The sequence below is a fragment of the Notechis scutatus genome, chromosome 2 (assembly GCF_049901735.1).
Source record: "Notechis scutatus isolate UNSWTSFEM ecotype Mainland chromosome 2, rNotScu1.2, whole genome shotgun sequence".
In the NCBI taxonomy this organism is placed as follows: domain Eukaryota; kingdom Metazoa; phylum Chordata; class Lepidosauria; order Squamata; family Elapidae; genus Notechis; species Notechis scutatus.
This window is the reverse complement of record NC_142010.1, coordinates 174,167,084-174,185,540: the sequence shown is the minus strand read 5'-3', so window position 1 is coordinate 174,185,540 and position 18,457 is coordinate 174,167,084.

The following is an 18,457-nucleotide window of genomic DNA, read 5'->3' as shown; positions in this document are numbered from 1 at the left end:
GACTGACCAGTCTATTGCTTCTGTAGTGTAGTATTCACAACTTCTGGAGAATTCACGCACATACATTTATGTCTTGATTCTAATAAAACAGTTGTCCATCTATGGATTTTGAATTTTTATGTCATGGATTAAGTGACTTAACTTAGATATGGAAGAAAGCTAATTATTTTGGTATATGTATACCTTGATTTTGTGATTTTTTTTTTTACATGAAATCCTACCATCACCATCAAACTAAAGATTGCATTGGTTCCAGAAAACCACATTGTAAAATTCAAGCCACTGGTGATTTTTGATGTCATAGAAATGCATACATGATACATTTTAGAAATATTCCAAGAATGATTTTATCCAAGAAAGAATCATGTATATTTACTGATCTGTGCCTCAGTTCTTCGCCTTTGCACTAGAAGTCTATAGGTAACTGTTTAAAAATAATAATACTGCAAATGATTGGCTGTGTTCCTGTGGCAGTTCTTTTGTTGAGCTTCTTACTTGCAATACTGTTTAAGAGAGATTCCCACCATAAAACACAGCATGTTTGATTTCTCCTACATGGTCAAAATTTATTGCTAGATATACCCAGGGCAAAATAAAGTTTAACATTTTGCATTAATTTTACACAATGCAACCCAGTTATCTGCATAAATTACAAAATATTCACAGAAACATTTTGATAGAAAAATGATTATTAAGAACCTCCGGTGCCCATCTTGAGCCATTGATATTGACAGATGGAGCTCCTGCATTATAGTTTCATATACAACTTCACCCATTCGTTTTTACTACTCTTCCACTAGTTGGAATTGGGTGGAGAAAATAAAGCTTTTGGCATTAAAAATAATTCCTATGAGCCCAAGTATGTACAGTTGTGCTTCTAGGTTTATACAATCCTTGCAGAATTTATAAGATGTGGCTATTTAGTAGATAAAGGTAGTTACTATGGAATGGAATCGGAGCTTGCCCATTCTGTTAGTAACCTGAGGAATTGTAGGAGTGACTCTCATAGAACACAATCACAAATTTCCTTCCTCCCTCCCTCCCCTCTTTCCTGATAGCTTTCCCTCTCAAGTGAATTGTGTTTGCACTTTTTCATGGAGTAAGAGCCTTTCCCTCTTCTTCCCATCCACAAGTACAAAACTCAGTTTAACTTTCTAAAAGTATGTTTTCAAAATTTTTTTTTATTAAAAGGGAATTTTATACAAGTTTATAAAAACTACAGGAACACAAAAGGAAAAATGAGAAAAGACAGTAAAAGAAAAGACAAAAATGAAAAAAAATGGGGAAAAAAATCTAAAGAGTGACTTCCAATCTTTTTGCAGTGGTTTCAAACATAAATAATTGCCATTTCCACCCTCAAAAATGACATATGTTTCCGTCTTCCAATAAACTGCTCTTTTTAATCAATAGATCCCCCAAATTCTCAATTCAGCTTAATCCATTTTCAGCAAAAATTCACATAGGGTTTCCAGTCTTTTATAAAAATAATTACTGCTCCCCTGCCTTAATTGGACAAATCAATGGAGCCATTTCTATCTCTGCTGTTCTCACGATTCTTTCCTCCATATAATCTTTCATCTAAGGTACATTTTTGATTCCTGTCACAAAACATGTACTTTGGAAACTAAATTTATTGCAGTAGCAAGCAAAATGCTGAAGCTGGCACTCTCAACCTGAAGGCAGAAAATTTCCCATTTACTGTAGTTATCTAGTGTAGTACCTATTTTTCCCAGTGGTGGCGCTAAAGGATTATATTGAAATTCCCACATGTGCTGCTTCTGTTTCTGTGGCATTTGCTAGATGGACAGGTGGATTAAGAAAACTTGCTCTGAAAGAGCAGGTGTATAATGCATTTTATTTGAAATGTTTTCTTTATTCTATTTTTTTAAAAAATAGATTTTTTAAATGTACAGGGACATTAGATTTTGGACAGGGAGGGTGAAGGACATTTGTTGTTCCGTGTGTACTTTCATCTAAAAATCAAGCTATTTCCATGAATCTGAATCACAATTAAATTACTTGAATAATACAGGGATATAATTTAATAACAATTAAATTACTTGAATCACAGTTAAATTACTTGAATAATACAGGGATATAATTTAATAACATTTTGATGTTACTTTAGTCTAACAATTCTGTGTATTTCCAAAATTGCTTACCAGTTGGTAATTGGCATGAGAGAAAAAAAACCCATTACTCTCACAGTTTCTGTTGTTTAATTCATTATAATGCTGTGATATTAAATGAAATTAGTACTTAATGGAGAATTTCAGATTAAAAGGAGGGACAGGTGAGCATTGTTGACTGACAAAAAAGATTCAAACTTTCAAATCCTGGAGAAACACAGTAGTTGGACAAACTTTAAACAAATGCAGCATTTTTCCCTTACTAGATCACGGCAGGCCTATGTGGACTTAGAACACACAATCACAGAGTAGAAAGGGATTTTAGAAATCTTCTGGTCCAACTCACTGTTTAAACAGGACTCAATGCCATTCTGGACAAATGGCTGTGTAATGTCTTCTTTAAAAACCTCCAATGACGGAGCGTCCACAACTTCTGAAGGAAAGCCATTTCACTGATTAATTGTTTGCACAGTCAGGAAATTTCTCCTTAATTTTCAGTTGGATTTCTCTTTGATAATCTTCCCCCCATTCAGTGGTGCTATTCTACCGGTTCGGCCCGGTTCTGGCATACCGGTAGCACCGAAGAGCAGCAGAGACCAAACTGGTTCTCTCTGATGAGCTGCTGTTAGGCCCATCCACCCGCCCGGGCTCATATACTGATCTTAATTCCCTGCTTTTGAAGCGCAGTTGCTTTGTGGGGCACAGCAGATTGTGGTACGTCGGCTGCTGAAGCTACAGGGAGACTGCAGGATTGCAGGAGGTGAGTAGAAAAGCCTCTGTGTGTGCGCAAAGTGCTTGTGTGTGCACAAAGCCACGCTCACCGAATCGGTGGTAAACCACTTTGCAACCCACCACTGCACCCATCACTTCTTGTTTTGCTTTGTTGTTTAGAGAATCTCTGATCTAACTGACCCAGTTTCATATGGCTTCTTCCCCCATTTTACCTGGAGATATCAAGTACTGAATCTGAGTCCTTCTACAAGCGCTTTACCACTAATTATTAGTCCACCTTGTCTAAGAACTCGTAGGATTCAGCATCTTTAATAAAAGAATACGAGGCCCAAAGAAGACCTTCACCCAAGGCCTTGAAAATGTGTCCTCTTTTAGAAAACTAGGATCAATTTTAGTGGACAGTTATTTGTATAAGCATGCACTCATTCCTCAGGTCTTCAATTCCAAACGGTCAATCTTTCAGCTTCAAAAAGGTAGAAGAGCCATTGGGCAAATATATTTAATCTTGCCAACCTTTCTATACAACAAGATATCTCTCTGCACTGTATTTTCCTAGTTGTCTTTCTTATTAACTAATATGTTCGGTTCTCTCTCTATTTTGTTATTGCTAATCTTGGAATTGTAAAGAACATGGAGCCTTGACGTTGCATAGCCAAGATGAGTACCTGTCACCCAGTTGTCCCATCTTCAATCTGGTGATATTCATTCTAGTGTAGTCCTGGTTTTTTTTACAGTCCCTGGGCCACATCTGGCCCTTTGGCTGTCTCTGTCTGGCCACATAGATTGCTTTTATTTTGAAGGTGACTGCTATTTTTTTTTTCAATGTATATATTTGCATTCTTGATGCCTACACACATTCACAGCCCTATTGGTTCAGCCTTCCACAACAGTCTAAGGTTCTCATGTGACCCCTTGGGAACATTAATTACCCACCCCAGTTCTAGTGGGTTTCCATCCATAATTCCTTGTCTGGCCTTCGGGTCAAGCTATTTTCCAAGGCTCCCGATGGCCAGACAAGGAATAATGGATGGAAACTGATCAAGGAGAGATTCAACCTAGAAATGAGAAAACTTTCTGACAGAACAATCAACCAGTGGAACAGCTTGCCTTCGGAAGTTGTGGGAGTGTCATCACTGAAAGCTTCTGACAAACTGCCATTTGTCAGAAATGGTGTAGGGTCTCCTGTTTGGGCAGGGGGTTGCACTAGATCAGGGGTCTCCAATCTTGGCAACTTTAAGATTTGTGGACTTCAATTCCCAGAATTCCTCTCAACTACCTCCTAAACTACCCAGAATTCTGGGAGTTGAAGTCCACAAGTCTTAAAGTTGCCAAGGTTGGAGACCCCTGGACTAGATGACCTACAAGGTCCCTTCCAACTCTGTTAATCTGTTAACACATCCTATCTTTTTCTCCATTTTGGTCAGATTTATTGCACCTATTTTGTATCCAGTGCATTTAACTAGCCATCCAAAAGGGGCATGGAGTGAAGGATGAGACTGGTTCTAAAATGTGTTTTCAGTGCTTCTCTGAAATGGGCCTTGAGCATTGATGGTGAACCTTTTGGCTCGGCATGTCAAAAATTCAGAAAATGCCTAACTTGACTGCTGGCATGTCCCACTTCAACAAAAGAGAAACAATTGTTGACATATTTATTGATTTTTTAAAAAAATCCAATGTGTATTATATAAAGAAATGTCAAATAATTACAGAAATGAAATATGAATAAAACACACTCATTTTGGGAGTCATGCTTTTGAGAATAGTTGTTGGTGTTGGTGAAGGCTGGCATGTCAAATGTTGTGGTGTGTCATCTTTGACAAGTTTGCCATCACTGCTTTAGAGCTTTCTAAATATTTATTGCACTTTATTTCCACTCTATAGGAAAACAGTGGAATTGACAAGTCTGTCCATGAAATTATTATTATTTAAATATGAACAGTATACAGACAACAAGAAAGATGGGGATCAACCACACAGACATTTTGTGTGCAATTGGCACCATGAGTTGAATGCCTTGATAATTGAATTTATTAAACCTGAATTTATTATTTTTCCTAATATGATTTTTTTTTCTCAAGAACATTCCCTTGGGACAGAAAGCATGTGTTTTGTATGAAGAAGTTTTTGATTTTCATCTGAAATCTAGTGGAAATATTTTTTGTTGAAACATCTCAGAGAACTGCTTGGCAGAGTAACAGAATTGGAAGGGGCCTTAGAGGTCTTGTAGTCTGACCCCCTGCTCAAGCAGGAAACCCTGTACATCTCAGACAAATGATTGTCCAATCTCTGTTTAAAAACCTCTTGGGGATGGAGCACCTACAACTTCTGAAGGCTACACATTCCACTGATTCATTGTTCCAACTCTCAATAAAATTCTCCCTATTTCTAGATCGGTTCTGTCTTTTGATTATTTCCATCCACTGCTTCTTGTTTTGCCTTCAGGTGCTTTGGAGAATAGGTTGACCCACTCTTCTTTGGGGCAGCCCCTATTGGGACAATTCTATCATGTAAACCCTAGTCCTTCTTTTCATTAAGCTAGACATATCCAGTTCCTGCAACTGTTCTTCATGTGTTTTAGCCTCCAGTCCCCGAATCATCTTTGTTGCTTTTCTCTGCACTCTTTCTAGAATCTCAATATCCTTTTTTATATCGTGGCAACCAAATCTGGATGCAGTATTCCAAGTGTGGTCCTAGCAAGGCATTATAAAGTGATACTAACAACACTTCACATGGTCTTGATTCTGTCCCTTTGTTAATACAGCCTAGGACTGCATTGACTTTTTTTTTTTTGGCAGCTGCAGCACACTGTTGGCTCTGTGTAGACTAGTGGCTACCAAGCTGGAGTTTTAAGCATCTGGGGATCCAAGAAAAATATTGACCCAATCTGCAAGAAGTTCAGCAGAATCATAGAAAGGGAACACATTACACCTTTGCTTTTGGTCCTTCCCATTTCATAGGTCTTCATCCAATGATCCTTGAGTGAATGCAACCCTCGAAGAAAATTATTTGCCCATTCCTGCCATAGAAAATTCTAAGTCAGATGCAGCCAATTCGATACCCAAATCCAGCAGCAAAGTAAATATTTTTCAGGAGTGAAGTTTCTCATTCCCCACAACATTAAAAGTGAAACAAAGAGTGTGGAGAAAACTGCTCATATATCTTAAACTATTCTCTTACCCCTGCTTTGATAAGTCAAAAGTCCTGCCTATTTCTCCAGGCATTGGACCAGATGGTTTAGGTCAGCTCTGCTGGTTAATGTTCTCACTATGAGTTGGCATTGTTTGTTTGTTACTGCAGGCATTATGACTGGTTTGGTAGTACATTGTGGTTTTCAATCCATGTACACACCCAAAGTAACATTTTTGAGATGGACAGCCATATAAATGGTTTTAATAAATAATAAAACATATGATGAATGGATTGGATCCACAAATCGCGCAGCTTTTTCTTATTGAAGGATGGATTCTCAAGGACATAGATATTGCCTGGGAATGGAAATGGGTATGTTTAATTAGACTCGGCTGCTTTGCTGAGAGATAGGCTCTTTATCAGTAGAAAGGACCTTGTAGATTCCAGGACAGGATTCTTAACCTCCACTGTCTTCTTCTGAGGAAGACTGACCATCAGGATTCTATGCTGCCATTCTGAAAGATGAAACAACAACAACAACAACAACAACAACAACAACATGTTAAACTTATATGCTGTTTGATTCCAACAACCCTAGATGACTCTACAATCAGACATTAGAGTAGAATTAATACAAAATAAAGGCATGTGTTGGCAAGGACAATGAAGGGATGGGTCTCCCTCTTCCTCACCAAAGGCCTGCTTGAAAATACAGGTTTTCATAGCCCTTTTGGATAACAGCAGAAGGGGGAGAGCACCTGATCTTGGGATCTTGGATCATTCCCGAGGGTAGGCGTTTCTACAGAGAAGTTATGCTTCCTGTAATGACATGTGGAATGTGACAGGAGGGAGAGCCATAGATTGGACAACCGGCACATAAAAGATACCTTAGCTCATGGAAAGAGGGGAGGTGGGGAATAGCAACAGCATTTTAGGCTTACATATTGCCCCATAATACTTTACAGCAGGGGTCGCCAACCTTTTGGACCTCAGGGACTACCAAACTCATAATTTTAAATCCTGTGGACCACTAATATGAATCTTGACTGATGGTAGCTTGCTGACATTTCCCCAAGGTCTCTGCAGAAAGCAGCAGAGATCCTGGGAAAATCCCCAAAAAAGTTTGCAGGAAAATTCCCCACCCTGTTTTCCTACCGATCAATCATTCTTTATTTGGGATCGCAAGATACTGTCTCCAACTCCGTTCTCAGGGGGAGAGAGAGGGGGGAGGGGGAGGGAGAGGGAGGGAGGGAGAGAGAGAGAGACTGAGACTTTTGGCTGCAGAAGCAGCAGAAGTCTTTCTTTCTCTCCCTAAACTCCACCAGAAATGAGTCTTTGTGAGACTTGTCATGCCATCGCAGCCTCTTGGAGCAGGATGCCTTGCAGGGTACCAAAGACTCATTTCTGGTGGAGTTTGGGGGAGAGAAAGAATGACTTTTGCTGCTTTCCTTGCGTGCAGCCAAAAGCAGAAGAAGAAAGAAGCGAAAAGAAGCAGCCCAGTGGCTAGGCTAGGTGTGTGGGGTGCATGGGACAAGTTCCCCCCTCCGCCCTTTCCCCCCTCCCCTCACTACCTTGTGTTTTCGCAATGCAAGCAAAGCAAGCCTTGTGTTCCTGTGGGCCATGTGAGCGGTGCAACCTTGTTTTGCTGCGCAGCCTGGATTAATTGCTTTGGGCAGTGCTTTGGGGGGGTGACATTTCTCTGTGGACCACCAAAATTTTCTCGCAGACCACCAGTGGTCCCTGGCCCACTGGTTGGTGACCACTGCTTTACAGCACTCTGGGCTGTTTACAGTGTAGAAGCATTATTTGCATATTGACCCCAACAATCTGAGTCCTCATTTTACTGATCTGGGAAGGATGGAAGGCTGCGTCAACCTTGAGCCCAGTCAAGGTTGGGAAACATTTCAAAATGGATCCTTCCTCATTTTCTGAAGAGTAAAAGGAAAGGAGAGGAGAAAATTTGCTTAATGTAGCCTTACAATAAAAATGGAGGTGGAACTCCTGTTTATCCTTCTTGTCTGGATTGTCTTCTAGGGTCCTGATAGATGATGTTTAATTGAAGGATCATGATCCCCAACCTTTATGCCGCCCGGACGCATCAGCACCAATACTGCGCCCTTTTGATGAAAAGTGCTTCGGTGACCTCACCGAAGCACTTTTCATCAAAAGATCGCGCTGAGTTTCCAGGTAGAAATGGCTTTCTACCGAGCTCACTGGCGCGCCATGAAAGCCCGTGAGCTTTCACCCGAAAAGCTCACCGGAAGCACTTTTTCATCAAAAAGATGCGGCCAGCAGCGCCCGGTAGGGCTTGTTCTGACGAGTCCGGACGTGGTTGGGGACCCTGATGTAAAGCACCAAGGAAACCAGGAGATCCAGGCAGTTCAAATGGGTATAAAGATTTCTTGCAAGCTTAAGCTTTCTACAAGAATCTGAACTACTAATGGCCAAAGGAAATTGAGGGTAGATAAGGGTAGAAGGAATTCAAGGTGAAGTGGACTTAGATGTCTTGTGGGTGCAAAGGGACTCATGACATTGACATGTTTGATCCCTCCCTCTGGTTGAGCCTGGTCATCTACTACAGAACTGTGTACAAACCAACCATGCGAGACTGAAGTGGTCAGGTAGGTACTATCCCAGGGCAGACAAGAGTTAGAAATACTGGTTCCTTTTGTCTTGGAAAGGTCTGGTCCATTTGTTCCCAACCTGGTGTTCTTCAGATGTATGAGTTGGGGTATAATCCTTCTTGCAGATAAAGAAAGTTGTTTGCTAACACAGGCTGGTAACCTTCCACACACAGAAGATGAATCACTGGTTAGTTTGAGCTGCCATTGTGATGCATCAGAGGAAAAAAAAAATAGAGTAGAAGAGATAAAAACAAAGGAGCAAAACAGATGAAATCTCTAACTAAGGTTTATAGACTACGGCAAGCCAAATCAATAACGAGATGAGTCAGAGTTGTGAAAAGCTATTCATGGCTATTACCTTTTTCAATAGTTCTATTTTTTGGGGGGTGATGAAATGAATGCAACCTGATGTGCATCAGTGTCAGGGATGAGAGAGAGCAGTGACTTTGTCTCAGGTCCTATTCATTTTGCTCTGGGGCCTCAGTCCTTTTGCATTGAGTAAGGCTGCCTTTTGGGAAACCCCTGTCCATTTCAGCACTGGAGGATGGAACACATCCGCTTCTCCTGGACTCTCTGGGAAGGGCCGGCAAGGAGGCAAGGCTTAACCAGGGGAGCTGAGTCTGCCCCACTAGCCTCAAGGGAGGGAGGAAGAGAGGGAGGGAGGAAAGAAGAGGGCTGGGTGTGGCAGATTGACACAAGAGTCTCTCTTCCGGGCATGGAATGGGGAACATGGTAGACGAGAAAAGAAGGGAGAGAAAGTCAAGGGAAAAACAAATGAGAAGACCGAAGGAAAGGAAATGTTGTCTGTCCAGCAAGGAGAGAAAAGAAAAACGGGATGGGATTCCCTAGTTATACCATTCCTAGATAGGAACTTGGAAAGTGCATGGTTTAATGAAGAATAAGTGGCCAAAGAGGTTGCTGCCTCTGTTTGGCATGGCTTGACTCTTAGAACCTCCTGGCCTTTTCCATTTTTGGCACAGCAGTTTGGTGTAGTGCTTAAGACACTAGGCTAGTAACTGGGAGACTCCGAGTTCTAGTCCAACTTAGGGCATAAGGCAGCTCAGTGACTTTGGGCTGCTCCCTCTCTCTCAGACCTAGGAAAGGGGCAATGCTAAATCACTTCTGAAAAACCTCACTAAGAAAATTGCAGGGATTAGTCCTAATAGTTGCCAGGAGACAAAAACTGACTCAAAGCTACACATAGGCTTTTGTATCAATAGATGACAGGGGTCCAGAGTTACAACCTTTTGGATGAAAATCTAGTCTCATGGGTTGCTTGTGACCATTTGAGTTTGAGGCCAGGACATAGGATTTTGGTTCTGGTTCTGCAGTATCTAAACCCTAACCCTTTTATAGCTTCTGTTTCTGTTGTTCTTACTAGCATCCATTGTGGGGCTATGAAAGTGACATGGACATAGCTTGGAACCTTTTATAATTCTTATCTTTTCATGTGGATTTTTATATTTTATATATTGTTTCTTTTAAATTCTTGTATGCCACTCAGAATTTCTTTTTGCGAGGTGGGTGCCTATACAAATTTGAGCAATAAAGAAATAATAAATAATAAACACCATCCCACCAACAGGGAGAGGTACATTACTGGTAGAACTGGCAAAAAGCACTTGAGTGAGTGGTGGTGTGGATGGAGAGTCCTTTGATTCACAAATTACCCGGCTGATTCTTCTCTGACTCGTCCTTGGAAGAATCCCACATCCTCTGTGCTTCTAGTTCTCTAGCTATAACTTCCATTCAAACACCTCAGCTTCTGTCTCTCTGACTCCGTGTGAGATGGATATATGATGGTGGGGGGGGGGGAAGGAGTGAGGTTTTAGTTTATTATTTACTTCTGTGAGAGAAGAAAGAAGAATGAAGAGAAGACCCTGAGTTTCTGTCCAGTGCAAAAACATTCCACAAAACAGGTTTTGATGATGAGCTGCATCAACAAACCTCTTTTGTTCCTGCTCTATCTGTAATATGCACTGATCAAAGGCCTGTGCCTGGAGGTTTTTTTTTGTTTTGTTTTTTTATATTTCCATCTTGCTCTAGTCTGGCTATTGATGGGCTTCCAGACAAGCTAAAGGTACATTGAATTATGCTTTAACCCAGATCCTCGTGAGCTCATCTTTTTCACCCCGTCTTATGTCTTTGACTGCATTGAGCATGTATAAAGAGGAATTGGCCCCCAATGAGATGAACGCCTCATTGCATTTGCCCTCTGCCTTTTTATATCATGGAACGAAGACTGACTCTTTTCTTCAGGAAACACTTTTCTATCAATCAACGCCCTGGCTTCCCTGGTTCTTTTGCCATTTTTCGAAATGAAGAAGCTCAAGGGCTGCAGCTCCAAAGGTCATCAAAGCCACATGATTCTCTATTCCATAACATATAAACGTAATCAGTTTTATACAGTTTGGCAACTTGACGCCTTCCTGATGCTGTATATTGCAGTCTCAGTACATCTGAGGGTACCAAATGAATCTCTTGGTGATGATGGAACTGCTATGAAATGATGGAGCAGAATCATCACTCAAGAGCAGGAAAGCAGGCAGCTTATTCTGCTGGACAATATTTAGGGAGCTGGAAATCACACAGTCCCTCCCCCACTTTTTTTTGTGGTATGCCAAAGCCACAAAGGATGAGCAATGATCCCCAAACTGCTAGTGATAGGTCATACTGATAAAAAGGGCTGGACTTTTTCACTCCCATCCAGTTTGGCATCTTTGTATATTACAGTTCTTGGTGGCAGAGCCGAAGGTTAGGAGAATACATAGTTCTGGCCTAGAGGTTGCCCATCCTTACAAGGTTAGTTATTATAAACCTATACCACTTTGTAATTTGTTTTGTATACAACATTTGCATGGCTGAACTTCAAGGAAAGGGAAATCGATGTCTTTTTCTGGAATGTACAGTGCTCTGGCTATTCTTCTCTGCCTCCATTCCTTAAGGGGCCATTTCAAAGTTGGTTGTCGGTGTTGCTTCTTTATTGCTTGGGAATTAAGTTGTCTATAGAAGGATAACTGCACCTTGATGAACCAGAGGAAAAGACAGCACATGTAATTTGTTGTGTTCTTTGGATACTACAATTCCTTCCTGTCCATGATTTTACTCCTACTATCATGTTAGAGTTTGCAGCAGAAATCAAATCCAGAAAGCACACACAGATCACTGATTCAGCAGGATTCAAGAACTTCTTTATATACATAATAACATTTGAAGTGAAGTTTACAATATCAAAGTAGGTTCTTCCAACGTGGTAGAGAGTTACAATCAACACACAAGCAGCAGCTTCAGAGCTCAGACAAACTCAATAAAGAGCCACACCCAGCCTATTTCTAGTTTCACTTTCCAATTCAGCTCCCCATTGGCTGGTCTGTTGCCATGCCTATTCATTGGCTGACTTTGTTACTAAGCTCTATTCCAGTTCATGAATATACTTTGACAGGACAATGAATAGCCATCCCATAGTCATCCAAAGGTTGGGAGGGCTTCATGGTGGCCAACAGTTGCAACTCAAAGTTGGCCCAGATATTACCCTCATAATTCTACTGTGGAGGGGAGTAAATGGCTCATAGGCCAAGTGGCATCTCCAGCATTTACATCCCTAGAAAGCTCCATGTCTTCCTGGAGTGGATAGTCCAATATATGTGGTTGTTTTTTTTTTTGACTAGGCTTATGGTCTCTGAGCGTAAACCTTTAAGCTTGCATCTGTGATATATGAAAGGTACTTCTGCAACTACCAGGAGCTCTTGTCCACAAGGAATTGCCTACTATTGTATGATCATGAAGGATTTTATATGTGTAGTTTTCACCCAAGAAATGCATTGTGTCTTCAATTTCAAGTTGTTCCAGTTACTCTCTTTTTAAAGTGTCATATTCTTCTGATTTGGGTTCTAGATTCTGTGGAAAGTAGGAAACTCTTATTTCTCTCCATCTTTTTCCACATAAGGCTGTTGTACAACTGTGCTTTTTTCCATAATGTGGAGTGACGTTCTGAGCAGAAATTGCCTTTGAACTGATGATACGAATGAAAAAAATAAGCTTATTAATTGAAAAACCAATGCTAAGTAACTGGAAATGAAGGGGGCATGTTTGAGAAATTAATTAACAGCTTTATGCAAGATTATGCATAAATGCAGGAAAGCTGTAAATATAGATAATATGAATTAGAAATTAAGCCTAACTAAAGGACTATTGAGTGTGAACGATTTAAAAAAATGTTTAATGTCATATTTTTTGGAGGGAGGGGTCAGTAATTTATTTCTTTAAACAGTGATTCACCCGTGCTCTTTAGCTGAAATTGTACATGGCATTAAAAGATCTGTGGTTACTCCACATCATTCTGACAAACAACTAACTAAGGTGGTCTTCCTGTGACCATAAATTATTACAGGTTGGATATGAATTGAAATGACTGGAACAGTTTAACTGGAGTTTAGCTGACCTCCTTGGTCATGTTTGGTTTTACCAAGGTTAGTTAAACAAGCCATAATGGCCTGGCTTATGCATAATGCCAGGCTATCAGCCATGATTTATAAAGCCAAATAGCTGAACTCATACCTCATAGTATTTTAATTATTTGTTTGCTTGATTTATACCGCTGCCCACTCAGCAAATGAAATCGGGTGGTTTATTTCACTAATAAAAAATAATGACTCAGTTAAAAAAAAACACATAATAAAACAAAACAGAATGAATATAATCCAAAACAGGAACACAGAAACACATGAAGTATTGGAAAAACCTCATCCAAATAGGTCAGATCTAATGCCGGAGGGGGGAAAAAAATAAGTGGTGAATGTCTTCTGAAAAGAGGAAGCAGGGCCAGCTGAATCTCAAGGGGGGAACCTTTTCCAAAGGCTGGAGCAGCAACAGAGAAGACAGCTCTCCTTGGTCCCACCAGAAGATGTTGACTAAACAGCAGGACCCAGAGCACTTTGAGCCTGTCATACTTTATGTCAGCATGTGCACAGCTTTACTATGTGAGACAACCCAGGAACAATAACAGTAAACCAAGTTTTGTAATAAATAGTGGTTTTATCTACAAAAGAATATACACTTTACATACATGCACTACAGACAGATTAAACAAGCAGCAAATTACAGCAGGGAAGAACAGAGAGAGAGGGAGGGAGGGGAGAGAGAGAGAGAGAGACAGAGAGACATACATAGAGAGATGCATCATTGCATCAGCTGGCCAGCTCTTAAATCACTACCCTGACACATTATTGAATGGGCAGAAGTAATTGAAATAATGAGTTCCAGATGATCCTACAAGTAGCCTGGCCCTGAAGAGCTTTATAATAAGCAGCAAATCCTTTCTTTGCACCCAGAAGTTCAATGATAGCCAGTGTAGCTTGCATAGCAGAGATACTACATGAATATAATAAAGTATGCCCATAACTACCAATGATTCTTGACCAGCTGAATTTTTCAACTGGTCGCCAAGGGCAGCCCAATGTAGAATACATTGCAGCAATCTCCTCACGAGGAGGTTGAGGTGTGAGGGACTGTGATCCAGGAACAGGCCCAATTGGTGCAGAAGATGGCGCTGCGCAAGGCCCTTTGAGCTGTAAAATGAGGAATATCTCAAATTATACACGGCATCTTGGGCAGTGCAACTCCATCCGGACCAAAGATGGAATACCTCTATACCTAAGATATCACAGGCTCTAGACCTAAGATACCACAGTCACTGAGCCTTATAAAAGTGTTTGAGTCTATCCATCGAGACTCCTACAGCCTCCAGGCAGCAAGAATGAACCTCTCATGGAGGCCCTAAACTTGAGATGTACAACTGAACATCATTAATGTAAGGATGGCATCTAATCCCATACTGAAATATGACTAGCAATCTCATACAGATGTTGAACAGGAACAGAGAGAGAACAAAACCATGAGGCTCCCTGCAAAACAAGAGTCTTGAGGCAAATCTTTCAAACCCATCAACAGAGACATAATTCCTCAAACTTCATTTCTTCTCCTGCTAACATTTACCTGCTAGTCACAACTCAGTTTTCTTAACATGTGGTGAGGTGGAGGTGGATGAAAGCTGCTTGAATGAAAGCTAGTGCTTTGAATGATGGTTTTGGCCACTGTGAAATTGTCTAATTAGGTCACAAATAGAAAGTTATCTTGCCTCCGTGACCTGACAGGCAATTTTGAAACGGCCCTAAGTTTGAAGAACAAGTGAAAGAATGTGTGGTAAAATGGGCTAAAAATGTAGGTTATAACATAGAAGGGGGGAATCAAATGGAAAATATGTGATTGGAAGTACAGAACTTCACTTCATGTTCTAGCCTTAAAGAGAATGTTTATAAAATGCTGCTTCACTAGAATTAGTCACCAGAGGAATTGTCTAGAACCGTGATGGTGAACCTATGGCAGGCGTGCCAGAAGTGCTGGCATGCGAGCCCTCGCCCAGAGCAGGTCTGTGCATGCGCCGCCTGCCTAACAGCTGATTGTCGGGTATCTGGCGTGCATGCACGGAGGTGCGTGGGAAACACATGCATGCACAAAGATGTGCAGTGTGTGTGTCGGGGTGTCGCTCATGCATGCACAGAGACGTGCAGTGTGCATGTACATGCACAGGGGGCGTGGGGGGGGACCCGCGCGCATTGCCTTCTGGGTGCTGGCACGCGAGCGTATGCATGCAATTATCAGCACAGGAAGGCCCAAAAAGGTTAGCCACCACTGGTCTTGAATATATAAAGGAACTTCAAATCTTTGCTGGAAACCTGAACAACCTGAAGGGACATTTTACAATGTTTGGTGGACATGGAAAAAGGCAAAAATGTTTGAAATCAAATAAATACATTAATCCAGAAGATGTTGAAGGTTAAAGTGCAGTTGAAACCAGGGAACTTTCTCTGGTAATATTACACTACTAACTAGAACATACAAAACATTTGCTAGACCAATACTCGAATACAGCTCATCAGTCTGGAACCCACATTACGTATCTGATATTAACACAGTTGAGAAAGTCCAGAAATATTTCACAAGAAGAGTTCTCCACTCTTCTACTTGTTGCAGAATACCTTATGCCACCAGACTCGAAATTCTAGACCTAGAAAACCTACAACTACGCCGCCTTCGGTCCGATCTAAGTATAGTATATAAAATCATACATTGCAATGTCCTACCTGTCAATGAATAATACTTCAGCTTCAACCATAACAACACGAGAGCAAACAATAGATACAAACTCAAGGTTAATTGCACCAAACTTGATTTCAGGAAATACGACTTCAGCAACAGAGTGGTCAATGTCTGGAATACTCTACCTGACTCTGTGGTTTCTTCTCCAAACCCCAAAATCTTCAACATTAGACTGTCTACTATTGACCTCACCCCTTTCCTAAGCCTACCGTCCCTGTCCTATTGTTTCTTTTATTTTTCTTATACGTATCCATGTATTCATAACTATGTTTTTACTTATACCTATTATCTTGTAAGCAATTGACAAACCAAATAAAATAAAATAAAATAAATAAATAAATTTTCTTTTGAAACCAATCAACAGACAACAAGAAAAAAAAATCATGGAACTTTGTTTTTATATATAACATCAGTGAACACGTTCAAAATGAAAAATTCAACATTATCCACAATGGAGGGAAGACTGGTGAAGATGATGCAACTTGCAGAGATGGCTAAATAAACCTCTTTGATGAGATAAAAAACAACATTACGGCTGAGTGGAAACCTCTTATGGACATTTTATATGAAGCAGGAAAAAATGAACTAATTTGTGATTTTTGGTAATTAGGAAAAAGATGAATAATAGAAAAAGTGATCTATTTGTAATCATAGACTAAGAACCAATATTGTAATTTAAAATTGCTGTAGAATTTTTTCTATATCTTTTGCTTCATTTTTTTCTGCACTTTTTCTTCTCTCCTCTCCTCTCCTCTCTTCCCCCCTCCTCTCTTTTTCTCCTCTCCTCCCTTTCTTTCGTTGCTTTTTTGTCCTTTACCAACTTAATAATTTTATGTTCTTTGTAAAACTTTTAATAAAATCTATTTTTTTAAAAAAAAGAAAGAGCACTCTGTCCAAAAACAGCCAATGAATAAGCCATTGGAAGAGGCAAATGGAGTGAATGAATTTGGAGATGCTTGCTGGAATCCAAGCCAAAATGGCTCAGAGACCACAGAAAAAGACATGCAGGTTACATGTAAATCAGATCATAAGTATGTTAACAATTAACATTTGTAATATATGAAACCCCAGTTGTGTTTATTGAGATATTTAGAGGTTATCAGAAACTTGAATGTAGACGAGTTCAGCAATTCCTCTACCACATTCTGATTAAATCCTATATGAGTTTAGACATTCTTTGCTTGTGGTGAAGTGAGCTATAGCTCATGAAGGTTTACATCTTTTAATAAAAGATGCACTTGCAAGCTACATTTCCATAACTGCACTGTCACTCCCAGTCACAGTAGTAACGTGCAATAATTAATCATTAAAGCAAACAGGTTTTTATTTAAAATACATTTAGGTAAATGAGCATTGATAGATGAATTTCCAAAGGAAGATTCCTCATCTTAGTAACTGTATCTTAGCCTGAGTAGAATGTTCATACTATAATATCTTTTGCACAACAAATGCATATATCATCATGTGTCATTGAAAACACATAACCTCACACAGCCCCTAATTTCAGTAGGAAAATGTTATCCCTTCTATAACAACATATTTGTATATGTTGTTCTTTTCATCTCAACCCATAGCCAAGGACAGCTAACCCTGTTTTCCTGATATTAGATTGATGTGTTCTTTCTTCCCCAAATTCTAGCTTTATTCCTATGCAAGATTTGTATCATTCTACCATGAACGTGGTGATGAAATGGTAAGGACTGGATGTGTCTCAGAGTCGGCTAGCTGTCAGGATTCCGGCAGTTACCCCCCATTTAAATCATGAGTCTCGAGCCAAACTTCCAAAACTTCAAAAGGATTTATTGGGAGTTAACATGCTGGCATTGCCTGTGTGTAGCTGACTCTGAGACACATAATTCATTGTCACCCTTGACCCTGGTTTCCCCCACCCCCACTACCTAGGTGTATTATAATTCATATTCTCCAATAGGACACATCCAGAGCCAAGAGTCATCAATCATGCTCTCCAGTGAGAATTTTGCGAGGCAGAAACTTCGGCCACCTAGTTACTATCTTTGAAAACATTTATGGAATGCAATTTAGGTTTTGCAAGCTGCTACACTGCTCCCCCCTCGCTTTCTGTTGGCAACTCTAAAAAGACCAGAGAAATATTTTATGAGTTGACACTGGAATTTGAGCTGCTTTGAGCTGCTGTGGGAAGGTCTCTTTTTCTCTGGTTGCAACCAGCTCCCTCCCTGAGTAGGGTTTGTTCTGGTACACTGATGTAACACTGGTGGAGAAACGCTATCAAGATTGCTAGAGGAAGTAATTGACTGGTGTCCTTTTAAGTCACGGGTGTCAAATTCAAGGGCTGGGGGGTACTTAGATCTGCGGGCCACCCTGGAAACAATGAAGAACTGGCCCATGGTGCCTCTGCCAGTGAAAACAGAGTTTGGTAGGGCTCCCGAGCTCCGTTTTCACTTGCAGAGAGTTGCAGGAGGCCATCATAGCCAAAAACGAAGCTCAGGAGCCCGTTTTTGCTGGCAAAGCACTCGGGCCTCCACAGACACTCCCAAAACAAGTGACGTCGAGCTAGCCACACCCACCTTGGCCATGCCCCCCGAGGTCAAACACAACCCTGATGCAGCCTTCAATGAAATCGACTTTGACACCCCTGTTCTAAGTGATCCGCCTGTCTGCTCCATTTAATAATAGATGCCCCATCAGGCAGATTGATTTAGAAAG